We start from the raw sequence: 24,183 nt of genomic DNA, 5'->3' as shown, positions 1-24,183 counted from the left end.
TGTTCATTATTCATGTCTCTAGACAATATTCTTCCCATTAGCCAGAGGGCCACATAACTATATCCACCCGGGCTTCTGCTGGGTTGCATCTACAAACAGGCTTTCAAGACTTTGACCTTGAAAAATAGCCAGGACTTGGACAGATGAGGGAGGATGCCTTCTGATGAAGGCACTGGACTCAAGTCCTCATGGCAAGCCTGAACCTGACAGCTGGGAGCCACTGGAATCCAGAGCCCCTGGAATCTCATAAATAGCATCTCCTGAGCTGGACTCACTATGGGAACTAGGGTCCTCTTGGCCAGCAACTTCCAGTACTCTCAGCATATCAGATATGGGTCTCCAGTCCTACCTGGGGGTTGAATCTGCCATCATTTGCATGCAAAAAGTGTTCTACCTCTGAGCTACAACGCTTTCCCCAAACTATAGATTGTTTGAAGCTGAACAGCCAAGCAAGTTAGGAAGCATGTTAGTTACCCTTGCATTCCTTGACGCAAACAAAACCTAATAATAATGCAACTCAGTAGGGTGGGTGGGGATGCACTGCCTGCCTGTTGGATAGAATGTGCTTGGCCAGTGTGCTTGGCCAGGTATGTGCTTGGCCAGTGAATTCCTGGCTGTCTAGACACAAGTTTCTTTCCTTGAAGCCAAGGTGGCTAACCTGGAAAAGCTGATAAGTTGGTGGACAAAGCCTTCAGGGACGTTAGAGCTGTGTCCCACTCCCAGGTTCATAGCTCCCCCACTGTCATAGAGAATGACGATCTTGGGGAAAGAAGGCATCACTTTGAGGAAGAGGGAAATGGTCCTTTAGAAGGACCTATTCCTTGGGAGATGATAACACCCCTCCCATGTTGAGTATACTTCTCTGGGGTGTGTTAAAATACTGGTAGTTTGTTATTTGATCATAAGGAACATAGGGAGTTGGGTGTGTGATGGGTGTACAGACCACAGGGTGATTTGCCAGTCTGGAATAAAGGCTGCAGATGCTGCCCATCACCTAGACAGCCTGGTAGATGGTGCCAGGGAGGAGTTGGTGGTTGTGGTCCATGCTGGCACCAAAGACATGGGGAAATATAGTTGTGAGGTTCTAGAAGTGAAATTTAGGTTGTAGGGTAGGAAGCTGAAAGCCAGGAGGCTCCAAGTTAGTCACTGGTTCCATGTACAGAGCCAACTGGTACAGAGCCCAAACATTTCCTAGATCTTGTACCAAGTTGTAGCCTACAAAGAAGCACTTCCCCATGGTATAAAAAAGTTTTTGCCATGTTTCATAAGTTGGATCCTCCTAACAGAGGGTCCATGTTGTGCTCGGCCCCTGAAACTCTTCCCCAACCGGCTTGTGGGCGGGGCTTGCCTCGCTCCAAGCCAGTGGTGCCACAGTTATGCCACTGGCCTTTAGCCAACCAGCATCGTGGCAAAGGTTGGGGGTTGGCAGCGCGACGTAAGGACCTCCTTTTGCTTCGCGCTGGCGAACACCCACCCACCTGTTAATTAGGTGGTGTTTGGCCTTGCTTTGGACTTTGGTTGGTCGCCTGTTTTGGAACAGGGGCCGGGTAGGAATTTTCCCCAGTGTGGCAGATTGGCTGTGGCCACTTGGTTTTTGCCTACCTCTTAGCAATCGTCACAACTTTGTAAGGTTTGGTGGTTAGGCATTGGTTTAGGGAAATGTGGGGAGGGGAGGTGCAGCCATCACCTGCCCCTGCAATGAATAGGGTATTCCGTTAAAGGAATCCGGGGGTCTGGATCTCGTCCGTAGCCCAGAGAGGGGCTAGGGCCATGCCAGGACCCCCGGGAACCCCAGGGGTGAGCACCAGTCAATATACACTGACGGAGATCCCCCTGCTGGTTGTTTACCCTTACAGGCTTCCTGCAGGGTGGGGCAGGACCTAGTTATAGTTTTGATACCATTGCCTAAGTCAATACCAGTCACATTTGTGTATTCAATAAAGTTGTAGCCAAAATTAGCCCATTAACATTTAAACTAAATTCTGTCTCCACTGTCTTTATTTCCGTGAGGGATGGGTTTTGGGGCTCAGAGCACAAAACATTGTTTTCTCTCACACCTAGGAAATGCTTTCTTGGTTTAATGAAGATACCTACTTCATGCTGGGCTTTCCCAAGCCATATTGTCAGTCTGAAATTATAGCTTCATTTAGCTCTCACAAAGTGCAGAGTGCTACACTGAGGGTATGTATGGTCAAGTCCTTCCCTAGTGAACAGTTGCTCAATCAGGAAGCAGCAAGAAGTGCAATTTTGTGCCCACTAAAGTGGATGGGAATAATAAAAAAACCATGGACCTCAATGGTGCCACAATAGCATCTGAAAACATCTTCAATAAATTCCTCTAGCTTAGGTTTAAATACTTAAACTGAGAAGTGTGGGAAATGCTTGAAGCACTGACGTCTGAGGGAGTGCCTGAGGGTTTGCTTTGTTTATACATGAGTAATTTAATTATTCATATTTCTCATATAAAAGCAGTTGGAATGCAAACTCTGACTCCATCTTTTCTTATAACATGAATAGCATAAGGAAGAGGTCAGTCAGATTTACTCATCTTTCTTTGTAAGAGTAGGTGAACATTGATTAAGAAGGATATGCTTTTGAGAAGTGATTCTTTTTTATACTGAACAACATGTTGTGGGGATGAGGAAGAAACAAAACAATTCTTTCATGAATAGAACTAGGTATAAAGAGAAATGATCAATCAGTTTCTTTTTTATTTACTCAGTGGAAGAGGTGTTGACAAACAGTTGCCCAATTCCAGACAATGGGAGCTTGGCAGACAACACCGTTTGTGAGGTAACTCAGCAATAACCTTTCCAGTTTATGCCCTAGTATCTTCCTGAATATGTTCTTTAGCCCATCAGTAATAATGCTGTACTTCAGCTTTTTAGGGTTTCATCCACATGCTTGCTAATGACACATCATTAGTTTTGGGCCAATTCTAAGGCTAATTCATAAATATTATTATTAAATTGTATCTTGACCATTCAACATAAAACATTTCCAAGCTTGCTTACAACAAGATTGTAAAACAGAGTAAAAGAAACAGCAATCAAAAGAGAAATAAATCAGCAGCTTAAAGCAATTTCCTCAGAGCTTGAATACCTGGTATTTGCAGCTGCAATCCTATTATTCCTAGGACAGCTTGTTTCCCACCTCTCACCTCCACTGTGAAGTGGAACAGGCCACATGTTGGGACCACCATGCAGTGAGTTCCTGCACCCCTGCTGGCAACTTTAATTGCTGTGGGATAAGTTACATAGCTTCATTAGAAGATCAGTAATTTCATACGTGTGTTCTTTAAAAACTCTCAGGCGGTTATCATATTGGCCCAGGGATTAATAAATAAATAAATTCATTTATCAATAAGGCCTAGAATGTCATCTCTTGCCACCATCATTTGCCTTGGCTCTACATTTTTCAGGCACAATTATTTTCTCTGTGAAAACTGTAAGGAAAACACTGGGGCCTAGTTTGATTAGTAGATTCAGGTAGGTAGTTGTGTTGGTCTGAAACAGTTGACATAAAAAATAAAGAAAGAATAGTCCAGAAGCACCTTATAGACTAGGTTTGTTCTGGTATAAGCTTTCGTGTGCATGCACACTTCTTAAGAAAGCTTATACCAGAACAAAATTAGTTGGTCTATAAGGTGCTACTGGACATTTTTTTTATATTATTATTATTGTTAGTAGAATGTCTGTCATCTGGTGGGCAGGGCGTTTGTGTTGTGCTCTGGAATCGGCCCCTCCCTTCGGGAGTTCAGTTAAGTTCAGTTAGAGAGGCCAACTGTCATTCTTGCCTCATGATGTTGTTTTAGCTTCTCTTAGACAGTATGTTACTGTGCTGCAGTTTTCTTTATTTTTAAAGCTTTGTTTGACATCTACATGAGCAGCTTACTTTGCTGAAAGAAAATAAACTGCTGAGAACGGTAGAATATCCTTAAGTGGGTGAGTGAGGGGATGTTCCCCATCTGACAAGAGGACTGATTTTTTTTATCACCCCATCCTCCACAACAAAAACAACCACGAAGAATACATTCAGTTTCTCTAAACCTCCTTTTCCTTCTTTAGCACATCTTCCTTGCTTGCAGTCCAAAGGTCCTGCTGCATCCCTAACCAGCTTCTTGCTTCTAAGGCATTAAAATATTTACATCTTCCATTCCCTTGAAGCAAAAGCAGGTATAGGCCCAAGAACTGCAGCTGACAAAATTGGACTGGATGGACCATTGGCTTATTCTCTTTTGGGAGATCTTTCAAAATAACTTCTGCATTCTTAAATTTCTCTATAGCATATGGTGTGTTTTGCACAGTCAGATGGGCCTAGAACTCTGAAACATTTCCCATTAGCTTCCTGGCAAATTTGTGAATTTCTTGCAAAACTCTGTGCCAGAAACCCATCAAAGGTGCAACTGAAATAGTTTGCGAACTTTAGCAAAGGCTTTAGTGAAAATGGTCAAAGTGTATAATGAAACCCCAAATGAGTCAAGTTTCACATGGTTGCAAATCTTTCTCCCAGCTATGATCAAAGGTATATTCAGCAAGGATGAGCCTTTGATAGTGCAAGACAGCACATCCCCTGAAATGTTCAAAGTAGTGCCCTGGGATTTTGCTGAGCAATTCCTGTTGGGAGTGTTGCAGCTAAACTTAGCAATGCTTAGTTTGGGGAGAGGGGAGGATGACAGGAATATGTCATATTTGCAGACCATTCTGCATTTCTCCAGGGGCGGCTTTTTAATTCCAAAGCCTTCACATCAAAGTTCAAAATGCAGTCTGAACCTAAATGCATTATGGAAGGGAATAGCTGCCTGTCATGTACCAATTTCATTCCCCTCCCCCCCTTTCATAGCTTCAGTCAACAAGCTGTAATAAGAAGTGTAACCAGAATTATTGCTCTGCTCCTTCAAAATGCAACTTTTTTTACTTTAGGAAATGAAAAATGTCAGTATATTCAGGGGAAGAAAACATGTTACCACTCAGAAATCGGTTAGTGACCCGCATTCCAGCAATCAGGCTCCAGTGAAGTTGTAACATAAGGGAGTCGAACTTCTACCATCATCTGATCACAGAGAATGTATGCCTGCTTGTAGCCTAGGCTAGACAGTAGAGCTGCTGCATTCAGTCTTGCCTGTCTTTATTTCTGTGACTGAAAGCAGACTTGCATATTGATGTGTTTTCAACTATAACAGAATGTCCTTCTGCTCACTCTGTAATGCCTGACTAGGTAATCAAACATATGGAGACTACATGCAGATCATCTGAGACAGGTGCTATCTGTCACCTTCTCCAGACTAGTTCAATGGTTTCAGCCTATGCGCTATTGGTATATGTTGTTGTTTAGTCGTGTCCAACTCTTCGTGACCCCAGAGCACGCCAGGCACTTCTGTCTTCCACTGCCTCCCGCAGTTTGGTCAAACTCATGCTGGTAGCTTCGAGAACACTATCCAACCATCTCGTCCTCTGTTGTCCCCTTCTCCTTGTGCCCTCCATCTGTCCCAACATCAGGGTCTTTTCCAGGGAGTCTTCTCTTCTCATGAGGTGGCCAAAGTATTGGAGCCTCAGCTTCATGATCTGTCCTTCCAGTGAGCACTCAGGGCTGATTTCCTTAAGAACGGATAGGTTTGATCTTCTTGCAGTCCATGGGACTCTCAAGAGGTATATTGGTGTTTATAAGCATGTAATTTCATTTCAGATCATTTCTTGGTCCAGATATACAGTACCACAGCCTTGGACCATGAACTCTGGGATTCCAGAGCACTACACTGTCCACAATAGGGCCATTGAATAGGGCCATCTGAATCCAAGAACTAGATGTGACTCCATGGTCTGCATCAACTTCATTGCATATATTCCCTGATGGTTTGCCACTCAAATAAACACAGACTGAAGAGATCACAGAAAGTTGTAAAAACAAACAAACCCCAAAACTGACCAAAACAGAAATATAGATACAAGATGAATCTTGGGACCCATGCACAGCCCTACCATTTATGTTGTTTAGTCAATGTTCTATTTCCGCTTACATGGACAAATAAATGTATTTATCATGTAAAGGTTTCTCAATACCCTTTACGTTCACAGTTACTTAGTCCCTAATGCATGCCCAGGACTCCAAGTACTTAAAGACAGCGCCTTTGTCGACTCTGGTGAAAGACATAATACAACAGTTACAGTCACTCACAGATACACATGCATATGTCTTCTTGACTGTTGATCAAGCAGAGAAGGCTTTATTTTGCTGAATTTGTATCACCAGGTACATTTCCATAGCAACAGACAGTGATATCACTAACAGGATTATGGTCCCACTCAGGCAGGGAATGTGGCATGCAGAAAGCCTGTTATGAGAAACAATGTCAAAAGTGTACATGAATTATCAATAGTAAATCCTTATGACTAACAGAAGGTTCATTAAGAGGCAAGGATTAAGAGGCAAGCACTCAAAGGTGGCCTTGTAAACCCACAAGGTATCTCTTTGTTAAGAGATTTGGTTTTTGGCTACTCTTCAAACTTGCAGCCTCAGACTCAAGCCTCTCTGGTGATATTACCAGCATCTCTGGGGTGATTGTACATTTCCTCATTTCTTTCCACTGTTGTCATGGACAAATCTGCTGACCTCTCAGCAAACTGCCTCATTAAGCCTCTCATTAACACAGGTTATCTCCCATTAGTGGCACAGTGTGCTGTTCCCATGGGATGACTTCACAATGACTGAAAAACAACCAATTTCCTCACCTGTCCTAAATTTCTAAATCCTGGAGCTCAAGTGTGCTTGGTAACTGCACAGGCTTAACTGGAGTCTTTTTTTTCTTTTTCTTTTCAAACTGTGGGGGTTTCAGACCTTGGTGGGAAATTGTGCCGTGTTTAGAGGAAGACATTTTACACAAACTTGTGTCCTGTCCTAGTTGGGTCCCAAGTTGCTGGGGAACTTCCAGACAGCAGAGCTACCACAGACAGCAGCAATATCCAAGGCCAGTCTGAATGAAGTCCATTCTCAGGCAAACAGTGGTTCAAGCAAGAAGCAAATTGATGAGCAGTCCAGGTAAGCAGAGATTCAAGGAAGGGCTCAGGCAAGTCAAGGGGAAGCCTGAGTTCTGCTTCAAGGCAACAAAGGTCAGGTGCAAGGCACAATGCTAGTAGAAAAACATTATTCCAGTAGCTCTTCCAGCCTGGCACTGAGGCTTTTGAGCTGCAGCTGCTGGAGCCACACCCAGGTTCAAGCTGAATTCCACCAGCTGTTGTCAGTGAGAGCTCTCCTCATGAGAAGGACCTTACTTGTGAGGTGACATTGACTCCTGAGGAGTCTTTTATTGACTCCTGTAATTTTTTCTTATGGAGTAGGATTCCACCTGCTGTTTAAGGTGCTGTTGCTCATGTAGGCTCAGGTCCCATTCAACCTCAGATTTTGCTTCAGAGGCTGAATGCTCCTGCTGTGCTGATGACCTCCCAGAAGCCTTGTCTGAGAATCCTGGTTCATCCTCAGCCTTAGGTCCTCAGCTTTGCCAAGTCGGCTGCTCAAACTTATAAACAACAGGCAGTTCAACTTATGTAAGGGAAGGATAAATTGGCAGTTTGGTTGGGATTATAAATACATCAAGCTAAATGTAAATTGGGGATTAGGAATAGGTCACAGAGCAAAACAAAAGGTACAGACTAATCAGAAGTGGACTGGGGTTTAAAAAAAGCTCAGAGGAAGGTGACCTGAGTAAAAAGGGCAGCGGAGAAAGGGGTTTAGTCAAGAAGAGACCAATCTGAGAGGTTATCTTCATCCACTGCTTAAATTCAAGAGGAACAGTATGTGTGGAGAGTGAGGGTGGGAAACAACAGTGCTAGGGAAGCTGGTCAAGGCACAGTGTGATCAAAGGAAGTGGCCACTATGTCTGCAGCAGGGACAGAAGCCTGTAGCCCTCCAGATACTATTGGACTCCAAGCTCCAGTAGCCCCAGCCATTGTGCCTAATGGTCAGGGATGACAGTCCAACATCTGGAGAGCTACAGGTTCCCCATCCTTGTCTTAGGAATTCTTCCATTTGTGTCTTCTTTTGTCACTACTGCATTACAATTATTTCTCAAGAATGCCTTCATCCCTGGTTATGAAAGCAACAACAACACTCACTTAAAATAAGCTGTTCTATTAAAAAATGAAATCGTAAATGTGTGCAGGAGCAGGCCTTTGAAACTTGCAGTGAATTTTACCACCACCCCAACCTGAGATTGTGCGCCTCCCTGCAGCTGTCTGTGTATGTGATGACCTCCCTCTTTCACTGCTTTCATCAGGACATACAGTCCTATCTCGTTCCGTTTCCTCTGGTATTTAATATGCTCTTCATCTTTATGCAAATGAATATTTAATTATTTATAAGTCGGCCCATGCTGCTCTATTTTACATGCTAACATATCCATGATTTATTAAACAATGTGGCATTGCATAAAAACCTGCCCTGTCAGTAACACTGATACCCTTGAAAGGGGAACAGTAAGCCTTGTCCTAAAAGATGCAAATGTCCTGGGAAAATATTAAGAAACCATTAGAACACAAGGCACCAAATAGATCCAACAGCTTCTATTGTGCAGAGACACATTTATTTTTTTCAACGGAGGGAACCATTGAATGTCAGGGGAGGGGCCTAATTGGCACAGCTCCACTTCCTAATAATGCATTGACAGATTGTGTGAGCACTTCACCTGAAAAGGGCTACTGCAATTATTAGATTTTCATACACACAGTGGCTGCTTCTGCCCCTTTCACTTGACTTGAAGGATGATTAGGCCAAACATCTGAGTCAGAATTTCTTTTTGCAAACTCATATAATATTAGCAGGCATTTCATGGCAGATAGTCTTTTTTCTTCTTGTTCCTATTCAAAGCACTTGATCAGAAAACAATGTATCCCAAGCCTCCTTCACGAGTCCTGGGATGCCATGCTCAGTATAACAGATCATTCAAAGTTTAAAATGGTCGGGTTTTGAATTAAATCGGTGTTTCAGGGGGAAATGATCTCCTCTGATCTGTGGGACAGATCTCGGATATGCTACTGAAACGATGAGTGCAGCAAGTCGCTCCTTCGTGACAATAATTGACATAACTAAGGCATTTTGAACCAATGATTTCTTTCCCTCTCCAGAGCAGCTGTAGCAAACAATGCAGACACATTTCAGTTCGCTCATCAATGTTTAATGTTTGTTTAGGCTGCATTTGTAATAATCAAAGGGTAGCAGCAAAGTGAATTGGGTAAAAATCTTCTCAGCTGTATCTCCGTTGATTTCAGCAGTTGCTCTGTCATACGCGATTGTTATAAAGGACTATGAGAAGAGCACTTGCGCAGCACCTCGAGAAGTCTGGCATCATCGGGGTAAGTGCACAGCACATTTAAGAGCAGAGCAACAGCAACACTGAACAAGCAGTGAGAAGGATGAGAAGTGAGGCTCTGTGGCGCAGGGTATATAAAACAAGGGACACAGGATTTGTGGCTTTTCAGCTGCTGAACTCCCATCATAGAATTGTAGAGTTGGAAGGGACCTTGAGGGACATCTATTCTAACCCCCTGCAATGCAGGAATAATCTCCAGCAAGCATAGGCACTGATGAGGGATGATGGGAACTGTAATCCAACATATGGAGGGCCACAGGTTTGGCATGGGGGAACATTTGCACCCCCTGAAAGAAATGCACAGCTGTCTTTTGAATGTTGCCCTTCTCTAAATTTTGCAATGCTGCTCTCCAGTGAAAACAAAATGGCCACACAAAGGTGTACATTTGGGAAACGTGTGCATAAGAATAAATGTATTCATGGGAGAAAAGCACTAAAATGCATTATATTAAGCAAAACTGAATAAAAATATATGCATATTATGAGAAATGTGCATCAAAGGGGTGGCTGTTGTTTTTAGAAAGGGCAGAAAACACTGGAGCAAAGCCACAAACCCAGATTGCCCACATGCCTCTCATGCAAATGTTATGCCAATGCCCCACTTCCAAATTCTGGAGTAAATAAGGACACCTGGTCTGCTAGTGTGCCATACTTGCAATATATCTTTTGATGGGGATCACACCTACCTCTCCAATTCTATGACTTTCAAACATTTGCAGAAGTGGAATCTCATTTTCAGTTAAATTAAATAGGACTTGGGTGTAATGCATAAAAGACCCATTAGCTTTCATCTGTTTTAAATTCTGTGTAGCTTTTTCACAGGAAATCAAATGAAAAAGGGATTGATTGCCTATAGCATCTATCTTAAACTGCGTTGAAAATCTCACTGTGAGTGTGTGCTGTGACTGGTGACATCTATGTGATAGATTACAGATCCAGATGTGATATGCTGTATTTTTCAAGGTCTCTTGACAGCCTTCCTTGCACTCTCTCCATTAATCCAGTTCACCGAGCAGTTTCCAACAGGAACTATTTTTTAAAACTGCTGTGTTAAAGAATTGTAATCCTCTTTCCACCAAATAAGAAATTCTTTTCCCCCTTAAAAAATATTCTGGGCTGCGCATCAGGATGGCCAATAATTTCAAGCATCATTTTGCACCTTTGCTGTTCTAGAAGGGATTTCTGGTTATTGTTCCTTCAGTCAGATTGTCTCCTGATGGGAATTATGCCTCCCTCCTTCCTCTCTCTCCTGCCTCCCATAATTCTCTTTAGCTCTTAGCTATATTCTTTCCCCTCCAATGCCTTACTTCCTGTTCACCTGCTCAGCTACAATAAAACCACCAAATGTGGTGTTCCTAGTGCTGGAAGTACAACAGAGACCATTCAGTGTATGACTTAAGGGGCTATTTTTGCTATTAGTCTGGGTGGACAGCATGCTCTGATCGTATGGAGATTCTAGTCAGTTGTGAGTTAGCTGTCAGTGAAAAAGACAGTTGAGATCTAGGAGCTGGGGGGGGGTGTTAAAATGGTTCTGAAGGAGTCCATACCCCACACCCAGTGTAGACCTGAACCCTGTAAAGAAGGAAAAACCTCTGGCTATTTCTTCTAGAGTTATATGCTGTTCTTAATCAGTTTTCCTCAGTAAAGTATTGTCAGTTTCTTTTCTCTCTGCTTTATTCCAATTGCTCTTCTAACATCCTCTGAGCCCTATTGTACTGTGCATAAGATAAATAGCAGATTGCTCAGTTTTGATTTTGACTTGTGTCCGGTTTTACAGAACCTATGGAGGGCAGGGGAAGAGTCAGTTGCAAAGGAAATGCCATTTCCTAAACCACATTGGACTTGCTGCTTGCGAGAGCGGAATCTGGTGGAACAGCTCTCCCCCACCTCTATCCCCACACTATTGGTACTTGATTGTCCTTTTCACATCCTCCCCCCCTTTTGGTTTCAATGGAAGGTAAAGGAACTATGCCAGCTCTGGAGGCTGCCATCATTTTTCTCTCTGGGGGGTCTTGTATGGGGAATGGGAGAGCCTTGAATCATGTGGATCAAAGACATTTCCCAACCCACTTCTGACATTCCCTACTACTGTTGGACAGTGGAGTAGTGATGGTTGCATGGCTATCTGAAGTCTCAAAACCATTTTCCATTTCAATGTACAATTAAACATTCTACTTAACAGCTCCCTCTCTGCTTGCAGAGAAAGTGATCCAATAACCAATAAACACACTTCCTGGGAGCTTACAACTGCTCCATAATTTTATTTTACATCAGCCCAGTATATTTCAGGTTCAGGCTCCTGTGATCAAGAACTTGTGACGTTCCTATCATTGTGCTTCATACCATGCATCCTATTTCCTCTCTTCTCTTCGCACCTCACCATATTCCCTGTATACCCTGTTCCTATAGCTCAATCTTGTTCACTGAGATCTTCTGAAGGGGCACTTTGGATGGTCTCATATGTCCCTGTGTTCAGGTGGCCTTTACTAGAGCCTTTAGTGTGGTAGATTCTGCCCTGTGCAAGTCCTCCCCTATAGAAGTTGGGCAGCAGTCACCCAGCTTTCTTTTCCACAACTTTTGAAAACTGTACTGCTTAGACAGAACGTTGGAATGCGATTTAAAATGAAAGAAACAAAACAAAAACCAACCATGTTTTTTACTGATGTTATTGTAACATTATGCTTTTATGTTGTATACCGCCTTGCTACAATTTTTATGAAAGTGCAGTTTCTGAATATTTAAATATAAACAAAAACATACAATGCTTTTTGTAGCTGAGCTTTCTCTGAGAAGTCAGAATGTTCCTGAACAAACATTATTTTCATCGGTGACCCTTTGTTTCCAAAGCCATGATCATAATCACATTTATTGATTTCTGCACCGTTCCTATTGAACATCTTCATGAGAAAGTGCCACTAAACATTAACATCGCTAAAGGTCATGCAAATATCAGCTTTTGCATTCATTAGAAAATAAGAATGTTGGTCAACTAGGGATGCTTGAGGAATTGGATCTTTATTACCTCCAATATGATTTGGAGGCAAAGGCAATCATTGTCTACTAACCATGAGGCTATGTTGTACTTCCACCATCAGAGGCTTTCTACCTTTGAATAGCAGTGCTGGGAATCGCAGATGGGCAGAGTGATGATGATCACATGTCCACCTTGCAGGCATCTGGTTGGCCACCTGTAAGAATGGCATGCCATTGGCCTGATCCAACAGGTACATTTTACATTCTTATGTCTTATGTTTTCAACTGACCTGAGTCATACATCCTGGACTAACACACAGGCGGGATATCCACCTTTTTCACTTCTTTGTATGTTGCAGCACAGTTCTTGGCTCAAAAAAAATATTGAAATTGTGCATTTTTAGTGAAAACATTTCCAAGTTTAAAACATTTAAAAACATAAATGCAAAAATGTGTAATGGAGAAACAAGGTGGGCATATCAAGGCAGCGATAGCTCTGAGCTCGCTAAGTAACAGATTCAGTAGCTAAAGAATTAAATGACATCGAGATTGGAACTTGGAGACCTGCTTTTACACCAATATGAATGATCAGGAGATAGACTTGAGTTTTCCATTCTTGAATAAACCCCTTCAGATCCAAGGCTACTGATAGTGGATGAGTGTGCTGATAACCCAGTTGCTACCTTCCAAGGAAATGATTTCAGCCCGACACCTAATTTGTTCAAGCCCCAATGTAGCATCTTTTGATGGAACTCAGGAGGCTACAGGCAGACACTCCACATTCCCTGTGCCACAGTGCAAGTGAGAGAAAAAGGCAATAAATGATGGATTCATAAACACACTTTGAAAAGTAGTGAGTGAGGGGGAAAGTCCAAATTCCAATGATGATTCTTCTAGAAAGATGTGTTGTACAGATGTTCTTCATAACTGGTCAGTGAAGAAATCCAGCAGAATAATGAAAACAGAATCTGAATTGCAAACAGGAATTCAAGCCATTGTAGAGGTTTACCTGATATCCCTCCAAACCACCACCAACTTCAGTTTCTTCGCTGGTAGGTCCCATCTGCAGGGCTACAGACAGAATTCCTGTCTGCACTAACCCAACTAGTGCACCAATTATGGCATTCAAACCATAAACTTCCTTTTCCAAAGCATTGATTCTCCTAAGGATTCCCTCTGCTGTTTGTTGTGTCAAGAGAATTGGTCACGTACAAGTTCCCATGGTGAGAGTTTCATTTTGTTGTGGTCAAGTCTATTATGCTACAATTGTTATTGCACATTGTTGAGGTTTTGTTATATGGAGGAAGCTGCAGTTGCCTGGAAGCCTATGTATCAACTCCTAACAAGTTCAGATAAACTAACTATTTAGGCTAAGCTTTCATTACAGGAACATATTACATATGTTACATTTCTTGCACAGTCGCCATGTAAGGAACTAGGGCACTTCATATATGATAAATTAATTGTATCTTGCTGCAAATGCTTTTCAGTTACCTCCATTTACCTTGCTCCAGCTGCTCCAGTTACTGATTCACAAAAGTCCGGTATATATTTCTGGACTAAATTTGTTAATGGAGTTCTGGATGATTTATTTGAAGCACTGCAGGTCTGTGCTTGTGTGGTAACTGATATAATTGCAGAGTCTCCTTCAGTCGAGATGAACTTCTATTCTTTCCTTATCAGCTAAATGCTGAACATGGAGTCAAAACAGCTGCTCTCCCAGTGCCTGTCCTCCAATTAAAATATATGGCTTTTAAGTCCATGTAAAAGAAATGCGCTCCTTGCCTGTTGCAATTATCATTAACAGCTGAGTCAACTGACTTTAAAAGTATTCAAAAAACAACAAAAACAAATTAAATCAGACTGTGGAGCTAAAGGACAAGTAGTCTTCGTTGTTGCCATCGTCAACCGGAAGTCAGAAACGAATAATGATTTTTGTTATGCCCTGCCCTTTTTTAAAATTTGCAAAATGGTGCAGTGATAACATGGTACAAAGGTTCTTCAGGTTTTTGTAGGGATTCAAAACCTTGCATATTTTGTTTGCTCAGATATGACAGGGAAAACAGTGTTTGTACTAGAAGACAAGTTTAAAGCAACGTCTGACCCAGACACCTAAAGGAACTTCTTTCACTGTACAGTCACACCTCGGGTTGAATGTGCTTCAGGTTGAGCGTTTTCAAGTTACGCTCTGCGGCAACCCAGAAGTAATGGAGCACGTTACTTCCGTGTTTCGTCGCTCGCGCATGCGCAGACTCTCAAAATGACGTCACACGCATGCACAGAAGCGGCAAAACACGACCTGTGCATGCGCAGACGCGTCTTACGTTCTATTCAGGATGCGAACAGGGCTCCGGAACGGATCCTGTTCGCGTCCCGAGGTACCACTGTATTAAGATGCCCATGTATTAATATTAGCAGGGTGGCTTCATGGTCTCACCTATGGGTGGGGCACATGGAAAGCTGGTAAAGGATAGAATAGGGCCTTTTCCATGGTGACACCCCAACTATGAACTTTTTGTCCCCTGAGATTTGGTTGGTGCTGTTGTCAGCTATCTTCTGACACTTTAAAAAAATAATAATCTATTTCCCCCAAAATTTTACCGGAAATTCACCATACCATCTTCAATTCTCTGAAAAACCCTTTTCTGTCTCACAATCCCAACTGTGTGTGTGTGTGTGTGTGTGTGTGTGTGTTTTCTTTCTTTTCCAGATTCTCTGGGGAAAGTACTGCCACAACTGTTGATACTAAACTGCTGTGAAAGTTTTTGAATGATGTTTACAAGAAAATAAAGCAAATCTTGCAGGGAGGAGCACACAGTGTTGGCTCAAACAGCCCATACTGAACTGCAAGGAGAGTGACTTGACCTTACTCTGTTTTTATAGCTGTAAGGAATTATTGCCTTCCCCTTAATGTCTGCCTGTGTTACAAGGAGAGACTTGTAGAGTACTGACCTTGTAGCTCAGCTAACCTTATCACTGAGTAATTATTACAAATGAGCTTTCATGGGCAGTGCAATTAGTTGAGACGCAGGAATGCTGATCCCACAAAGAAAACAAAATGGCATTTCTGTGCAATTCTCAATAATTTCCCCTCCTTCATTTCCTCTTTTCTTTTGTTCTCCTTTTGTTCAATGTTATGAAGAGTGCCATTGTTTTCCACATCTGACAAAAGAGAGAGAGAGAATGCTACAAGCAACAACATATTGAGGCACAGTGGAGTCTGGTCCATTAGGATGAGCGGAGCCTTGCTCCACCCATGTTATTCTGTCCTCAGCCAGCTACCACCTGCCTTGCTTTAGCCCTTGCTGCCAGCGTCTTTCTCCTTATTCTAAGGCCACGTTCGCACCATACATTTAAAGCACTGTGATGCCCATTTAAACAGGCATGGCCTCCCCCAATGAATTCTTTGTAGTTTGCAAAGCAACCATTCCCAGAGTTCTCAGGGCAGAGGGTTTGACTGTTAAACCATTCTGGGAACTGTAGCTCCATGAGGGGAATAGGGATCTCCTAGCAATTCTCAAGAAGGCTGATTGCCGAAGAATTGATGCTTTTCAAGAAGGCTGATCGCCGAAGAATTGATGCTTTTGAATTATGGTGCTGGAGGAGACTCTTGAGAGTCCCATGGACTGCAAGAAGATCAAACACATCCATTCTGAAGGAAATCAGCCCTGAGTGCTCACTGGAAGGACAGGTCATGAAGCTGAGGCCCCAATACTTTGGCCACCTCATGAGAAGAGAAGACTCCCTGGAAAAGACCCTGATGTTGGGAAAGATGGAGGGCACAAGGAGAAGGGGACGACAGAGGACGAGATAGTTGGACAGTGTTCTCGAAGCTACCAACATGAGTTTCACCAAACTGCGGGAGGCAGTGGAAGACAGAAGTGCCTGGTGTGCTCTGGTCCATGGGGTCACAAAGAGTCGGACACGACTAAATGACAACAACAAAAGCAATTCTCAGCACTCTTAACAAACTATGCTTCCCAGGATTCAGGTGGGGGGACCTTGACTGATTAAATTGGTATCATAGTGCTTTACATGTATTGTTACACACCATCCCAATTTCCAAGTGATGTGAGGGGTTTCAGGTTCACCTGCCAGAGTCTGTGTTTCCTTTTGGAACAGCGAAGCACCACAGAGACTTTGGTGTCTTTATGATATAGAGCTCTATTTACACATATATACAACCTGCACCTAGAAGGAGGGATTGTAGAGCATTCACATCCTATGCAGGTCTGGCTTTCTCCTTAAGGGCAGCATTAGATTCAAAGGCTAGCAAAAAGCCATCCTGTGTGTCTCTTAGTCCCAGCCTACCATTCCAAGCTCCCATGGAGTTCTGCCCTTCCTTCCACTTCTCACTGCTAAACAACTCCAGGGACCTCCCCGCAGCCTACATCATTCAGTGCTGAAACTCTTTACCTGGCCTTTGCCTCTGCCCACTAGCACCCAGGAAAGAAGGAGCCTCACCCCCATTGACTGGCTTGCATACTGATGGTTTCCTCGATGGGCCATGCTAATGGATGAACTGGCTTGGCTCATAGGTAAAGGTAAAGGGTCCCCTGACCATTAGGTCCAGTTGTGGCCGACTCTGGGGTTGCGGCGCTCATCTCACTTTATTGGCCGAGGGAGCTGGCGTACAGCTTCCGGGTCATGTGGCCAGCATGACTAAGCCACTTCTGGCGAACCAGAGCAGTGCACGGAATCACCGTTTACCTTCCTGCCGGAGCAGTACCTATTTATCTACTTGCACTTGACATGCTTTCGAACTGCTAGGTTGGCTCATAAGCATAACTAAATCCAGGGGGTTTCCATGTTTGGCAAAGTTGATTCTAACTTTTACTACATCCTGGAATTTAGGTGAATCGGGCCCGCCCACAAACCCAATTTCCTAACAGTATGGTGTGGATGTGGCTTTGTGTTGCCCTTGTAGAACTCAGCAGGTGGATGGAGACAAAACTAGAATTAGTTGTCTCTGCTTGTCACTGGATCTAGGTCCACTCCTCATTGGTTGTACCTACTTTTGGCCTTCCTGCCTTCTGCACTGCCAGTCCGGATGGTCACTTGCCATCACTGGTCAGGCATAAATGGGGATTGGGGGAGGGTGTGAGGGAATAGGCATTTTGCAGCAATCTCGCATCAGGAACACAGTGCACTCCCTTGCCTCTTCTAATGTCTTTCCAGGAGCTGAATACCCAGTATGAATTTGGAAGCAGATTTGGAAAATGACCAAAACCCAAGTGGAATTAGTTGGAGCCTTTCATGGGAGGCCAAAACAAAATCTATTTGCTTAGCAGCTGAGCTGTTGGGAGGGGGGAGTACTTATGTTTCTATTGTAATGAAAAGCATCCAACAAATCTGAGCTAAACAAGGAAATATTTACAGGAACAGGAATTATATCTGCATGGTTTAACAATAGATATCTGTGATTAGAATAATTTACATAATGTTTGAAACTCTGAAATTGTCATAATTTTTGAAAACCTGAGAATGGGTGGAGAGCCTCCATGCCAGGAAACTCTGGCAGCCACGTACAGAGCTCTCTCTATGGCATCTGGAAGAACTGTGTATTAAGTGGCACTATGCATCACCAAAGGCACCACGTGTGAGAGAGAATTTTGTTGTTGCTTTTGTTATTTCAGCCGCCTAAGTTTCATCTTTATGATCCTCAAATCTGCTGTTTCCATTATCTGACTACAATAAACAAAACTACAGAGTAGATTTTTAAATGTTGGCAGTCATTTGGATCATATTCCTAAATGTATACTAAAAGCAAAAACATGAAGATGCATCACACCACCATGCTTTAACACTGTAGAGCAGGCTGTAAGTCATTGCTATTCTGCTCTATTTATAACTTCCGAAGTAGGCATGTTTTGCTCATTCTGCTACCAAAGGAGATAAAGTCAGGGAAATCAGTCTGCCCAGCAACTTTGGCATCTTTATTTTAATTAACTTGAAGATCAGCTGAGGTTTTATAATGCACTTTGAACGTGCAAGCTCAGCTCTTGCAAGGCTTTCCTTAATTTCCATTGGCATTGTTTAGGGAATCTCAATAAAACTAGAAAAGAAGAGGGGGAAAGAGGAGAAAGATGAGTTTTCAAAGGGGTAGGGAGGTTAGATCACCAGTGAGAAAGGTATGGTGGTTTCACAAAAAACCTGCCTCATGCAGACTGCTCAAAATGGCTTCTGCACAACAACTGCTACAAGCAGTGAATCATTTGAGGTTTGCCACACAGGTCAGTTCGCAATGAATAGTTTGAAAATGTCTTTGCAGTGTATGGTATGTACAATATAAAAGCGACATGCATTAAACCAAAAATAGAACCAAAAACCAATAAAACAACAATGTAAAAACATATAACAATAAATTTAAAAAATGATTCCGTGGATTCATACACATAAAACGTGGTCTGAAAAACCTGGGCAAAGAGAGAAGCCTTTACAGGGTGTCTGAAGCAACTTATGGTTGTTGCTTCACATACGACAGAAGGGCATTCCACAGTACAGGGGCAACAGTGGAAAATGTCTGTTTCTGGCTGGATCTATACAGAAAAGAAAACGCTATGGAAAAAAATCTATAGAAAAAAAGCTCCCAAGGTAATCTGCCATTGACTTTGGTTTCTGCTCTATAGCTCCATCTGCTGTCACATGTTTATAACACATTTTAAACACTATAAATTGACCTATGTAGCTGAGTCCTCTGGGTCACCGCCCTATGCAGTGTGCCGTGAATAGGGTGCCATGAGTAGAATTTCACCAGATGGGCAGCTTAGGTGAAGACTGAAGAAAGTGCATATGTGAAGAGGTTCCTTTTCTGTGGGATATGGCTGTTTAGCATAACTCCTGCCTAAGATGCCATAACAACACTGCTGGCTTCATTTGATTTCCTGAGCTCCATAACCAAGAAGGTTGGCAGGGTAGCGGGGAGGGAAATATTAATTATTTGGAGATTTCCACTGTAACAGCCGGGTAGCCTCTGTATAAGCAATCAGCTATAATGGTAAACCAAGGGAAAACCAACGTAGCTGGAAGATGGCAGAGAAATCTAGCAAAGCAACTCATTCGACACCAATTAAAATGCACAAGAAGCCATCATCCCTGTAATAATCTTTCTGGGGTTAAACCCAATCTGCCAAGGCATATTCATAATTCATTGACCATTGTTTTCTCGCTGCTGTTTAGAAGCCCACAGCAGCTGGGAAGCGAAACCATGAACATTGTGGTGACATGGTGAATTTGTGTGTGTTATCAAATGGGGAGTGATTAGAGATAAACTGAGAGCCTTACATTCCGACATAAAATCTAGTGACCCACAACTTGTTGTTGCCTTAACACTTCTACTTAGTGTTAGGAAGGTTTTGTTGCTTCTCCTCTTTTATTTTTTTTAAAGAGAAAAAAATCAGGTTCCACGTAGGTTCAAAAGGAAACAATACAGACCAACCATACCCCATTAATGAGACTAGTTTTTAAATCTGCATGAAATTCCTTCCTCTGGTAATCAAGATGCCACCTGCCACCTCCCAAAATATTAGGTTTCCATTTCAATAAATATATTAGTTTGACATTTATATTTACACAACAACAAAACACAGACCTCGTTTACAAGCAAGGAAGTGGCAGAAATAGAAATTCAAATATCCAGAACACCTCACTCCTCCTCAAAAGCCTGGTATGTCTTTGCCTGTGACCAAAATGGCATCAATATCATGGTTGGATGCACTTCAGAAGGTTCATTCGGAAGGCAAAGGAGCCACTGAAGAGAGAGCCCAGTCATGGACTCTCACCCAAGAAATCTCATTAGGCATGAGGACCATCAGCAGAGCTTCTCCAGCAGTTGTTAAAAGAGGCAAGTTGGTGTGGGAGGAGGCCTAAGTCATTTAGCACCTTACACTGTAATATTGACATGTTACATTGGGCCCAGCTCCAGCTGTATTTTCCTTTTTGCGAGAAATGTTTTAAATAACTTGTGCTTCTCTGTCACAAAAATGATTAAGCAAACTTAGAATTAATTTCTCTCTCACATAGTTGGCGTGCTCAACAAGAGAGCTCTTTCCTTATCTACTTCCCAAGTATCAGGCTGGTTATACTGTAATTATATTGTATTAATTACTGTAATTTTTATAAGCATTAACCATCCCAAAGAAAAGCAGGGTTAAGGCACAGTACTGGTGGTGAATTAATACTCAAGGGAGACTAACCTGGCTGGCACTCTATATCTTAGCATTTCTAATCATTCCCCATTTATAGCATAAGGTGATGTTTATTTATTTATATAGTGACTGAAGTAGTTACAATCTGCATTTTTACAAAGTAAAGCAAGGTGGCATATAACATACAAGATTATAATAAAAATCAGTAAAAATATCAGTAAATAGTGGTCATTTAAAAATAATATATATTGCAAAGTGTTATTTAAATAATACAATTTCCAGAAGACAACAATTCCTGCTGAACCTCTGCTAGTAGGGAGTTTTGTTTATTTGTTTTATTTATTACATTTATATACCCCCCCTTTTTCTTCCAAGGATCTCGAGGTGGTTTACATTGTTCTCTTCCTCCCCATTTCATCCTCACAAACAATCCTGTGAGGTAGGTTAGGCTAAGAGATGGTCACCCAGTGAGCTTCATGAGGGGGGATTCGAACCCTAGTCTCCCAGGTCATAGTCCAGACCCTCCAAGTGTCCCTATTTTTCAGGGATGTCTCTGATTTAGAGAAGCCGTCTCAGTTTTCTGATGATTATTATTTTTTGCCAATAAATTTTTATTATTTTTGCATTAAACATACATTCATTATACAAATAAATCACATACTTATCTTTAGCTCTGCCGAGCATCGGACTTCCCTCCACCCCTTCAGTTGTGGTGACCTCACCATAACACATGTTCTCTAGGAGAACTTGATTTCTCAAAAGCAACCTCATTCTATAATACCATACCCTCCAATATTTCTCCAATGAAAATAGGGACATTCTATGGAAAAGTGGGACATTCCAGAATCAAATCAGAAACTGGGACAGCTTCTCTAAATCAGGGATGCCCCTGAAAAATAGGGACACTTGGAGGGTCTGTAATACTTTCCAAGAAACTCCCACTGATCAGATAAGTGAAGATCCTGTACTGATGATGACTTGATGTTTTATTTAGGCAAAGAGTTTGGGCAGCTATGCCTTTGCCTACAAGATCACCAAAACAGGCCTATTTTGAAGCAGTTCATCTATGGATGATAAAATGTTAGGGGGGAATTCCTCCCCAGTCAAATGCTATGAGCAGCTCACAAACTTCCATGGTTCATCATAACAAGAGCTGCTGCTGCAGTCTGAAAGTAAAAGGTGCCTGTTCTCTGACTGACATATTTCGCTTCAGCTGTCAGCACTGCAGGTTATTTCTGTGCTAAAACTGATATGTCATGTGCGTAATGTTGTCAGGCTGACTTAAGGTTTGCCCTGCTAGCCTAATAGGTCCCTAGTAATTATATTAAGTTGGAAGGAAGGAAGGAAGGAAGGAAGGAAGGAAGGAAGGAAAGAAAACTCACAGAATACCACTGAGGAAAGTACAGTGGTACTTCCAGTTACGAACTTGATTTGTTCCGGAGGTCCATTCTTAACCCGAAACTGTTCTTAACATGAGGCGCGCTTTTGCTAATGGGGCCTCCCGCTGCTGTCGCCGTGCAACTTCCACTCACATCCCGGGGCAAAGTTCACAACCAGGAGCATCTACTTCCGGGTTAGCGGAGCTCGTTACCCGAAGTGTTCGTAAGGAGGGTGGTACGTAACCCAAGGTTCCATTGTAGGGTGAGAGTGTTTGGTCAAGAGGGCAGATTTACCTGGAATTACACACACACACACACACACACACACAGTGTGTGTGTGTGTGTGTGTGTGTGTGTGTGGAATAAAGTTTCATATCCTAATACAGTGGTACCTCGGGTTACATACACTTCAGGTTACAGATGCTTCAGGTTACAGACTCCGCTAACCCAGAAATATTACCTCGGGTTAAGAACTTTGCTTCAGGATGAGAACAGAAATTGTGCAGCTGCGGCAGCAGGAGGCGGTCCCATTAGCTAAAGTGGTGCTTCAGGTTAAGAACAGACCTCCAGAATGAATTAAGTACTTAACCCGAGGTACCACTGTATATTGTTTGATTGCCAGTGGAGAGATGCTCAGTAAAGGCCTTTGAAGACACAGTTGGGCTGTAACCATGTTGGTGAGTAAATTCTGCCTCCAGCTTTGCTTTTGTAACCCCAATTAGCTTTGCTTCCCTCCCTGCTTCACTCTGGCCCTAGCTTTTTCTAGTCATCCATTCCTTGACCCCCTTTCCCTTACTTGACAGTCTAGGGATGGAGCAGAAATTCGATTCACTTTGCATTTAAAGGTGAACATCCCTAATTAGCACTTTCACGAACCAGGCCATTCTGTGACTCTCAAAGAAATCAAATCACAATCTGGAATGAGCAAATCAAAGAGGGTGGACAGCTCCAACTTTTTGGATAAATAAAATAAAATCATGCACTGCCTGACACTAATTTTCTGCCAGATTCTTTAACAACTGTATTGGAAAGGTGGGGAGAGATTATTGAAAACAAGATAGGCCTTCTCTCTCCCAAGCTTCAATGACAACTTGAGTTAAGCTCTCTCTGTAATAGATTCAAGCAGAGAGGTTCAAGCTGTATGAGTAAGAAAAGAAATGAAAGAGCTTTGTTAAATATAATTTTAAAATGATTACATGAAAATGGCTAATTCTGTAAATTGCTGCTAAATTGAAGGAATATGCAAAGGAACATTGTCTGTACTGTTTACATCTGCAGCTGAGCATATTAGAGTAGTCACTGTATAATTTCACAGCAGAGTTTATAATCAAATTTTCCCATATCAGTCATATCCACATATATTGTATGATCATGCTCATACTGCTGTGTTGAAACAGATGTTTACGATAATGCTATTATTCTTGAATACATAGCTTCACCATTGATTGCACTTAGAAAGCTTGTCAAACTTCTAACAGAATGCTTCTGTTGTGCTTATTTTTCTGGGCTTAACACATTTCCCAACGGGATGTGAGAAAATGCTTATGAATAATGTGTAATTTGTAGTGTGTGTGTATAGAAAAGGTCTGCAGCTTGATTACCCCCACCCACCCACCCAAATGTGGATAATGTGATAAGGGGAAAGCTCCAACATAAAATGTTACCCAACAGCAGACATGTTGAAGCACATTGCGTGAGCATTTTATATTGTTTTTAACATGTGCTGTGACATTTTGCTTGGTACCATTGATCACCACACCCCTTATCAGGCATGGCCAAACTTGGTCCTCCAGCTGTTTTGGGACTACAACTCCCATCATCCCTAGCTAACAGGACCAGTGGTCAGGGATGATGGGAATTGTAGTCCCAAAACAGCTGGAGGGCCAAGTTTTGGTCATGCCTGCCTTACTTTCATTGATGAGGAGCTTGTTGGTGGACTGCTGGTGGGAAAGGGCACAGCACAGCACACACACTTCTTAACCCACTGTTCTGTGCGAGTTTGGTATATTGGAAACTTGCGTCACAAACATAATTGGCCCATGCATAAAAAAACACCTGCATGCATGCCCACAATGCGCCTCAGCTTTCCAGAGGTTAGGGAGGTTGATTGAAACCCTTATTTGGATGGAAGCCAGTGTGGTGTAGTGGTTAAGAGCGGTAGACTCATAATCTGGTAAACTGGGTTCGCGTCCCCGCTCCTCCACATGCAGCTGCTGGGTGACCTTGGGCTAGTCACACTTCTCTGAAGTCTCTCAGCCCCACTCACCTCACAGAGTGTTTGTTGTGAGGGAGGAAGGGAAAGGAGACGGTTGGCCACTTTGAG

At 42.6% G+C, this 24,183-nt stretch overlaps 1 long non-coding RNA gene across 4 annotated transcripts; it reads left to right on the top strand.

The window, feature by feature from the left end:
• The first annotated feature begins 3,701 nt into the window (after positions 1–3,701).
• On the top strand, positions 3,702–17,837 carry LOC128416323 (uncharacterized). 4 transcript variants are annotated; one of them, XR_008331186.1, is made up of 4 exons: positions 3,702–3,944; positions 6,899–7,035; positions 9,261–9,344; positions 17,513–17,837. It is a non-coding gene; the product is annotated as an uncharacterized LOC128416323 (long non-coding RNA). The 4 variants fall into 4 exon arrangements; XR_008331187.1 differs by having other exon boundaries at positions 3,869–3,944; positions 4,923–7,035; XR_008331185.1 differs by lacking the exon at positions 3,702–3,944 and having other exon boundaries at positions 3,951–7,035; positions 9,264–9,344.
• Positions 17,838–24,183: the final 6,346 nt, after the last annotated feature.

Source organism: Podarcis raffonei, chromosome 6 (genome assembly GCF_027172205.1).
Source record: "Podarcis raffonei isolate rPodRaf1 chromosome 6, rPodRaf1.pri, whole genome shotgun sequence".
In the NCBI taxonomy this organism is placed as follows: domain Eukaryota; kingdom Metazoa; phylum Chordata; class Lepidosauria; order Squamata; family Lacertidae; genus Podarcis; species Podarcis raffonei.
This window is presented reverse-complemented; position numbering and strand designations above follow the sequence as displayed.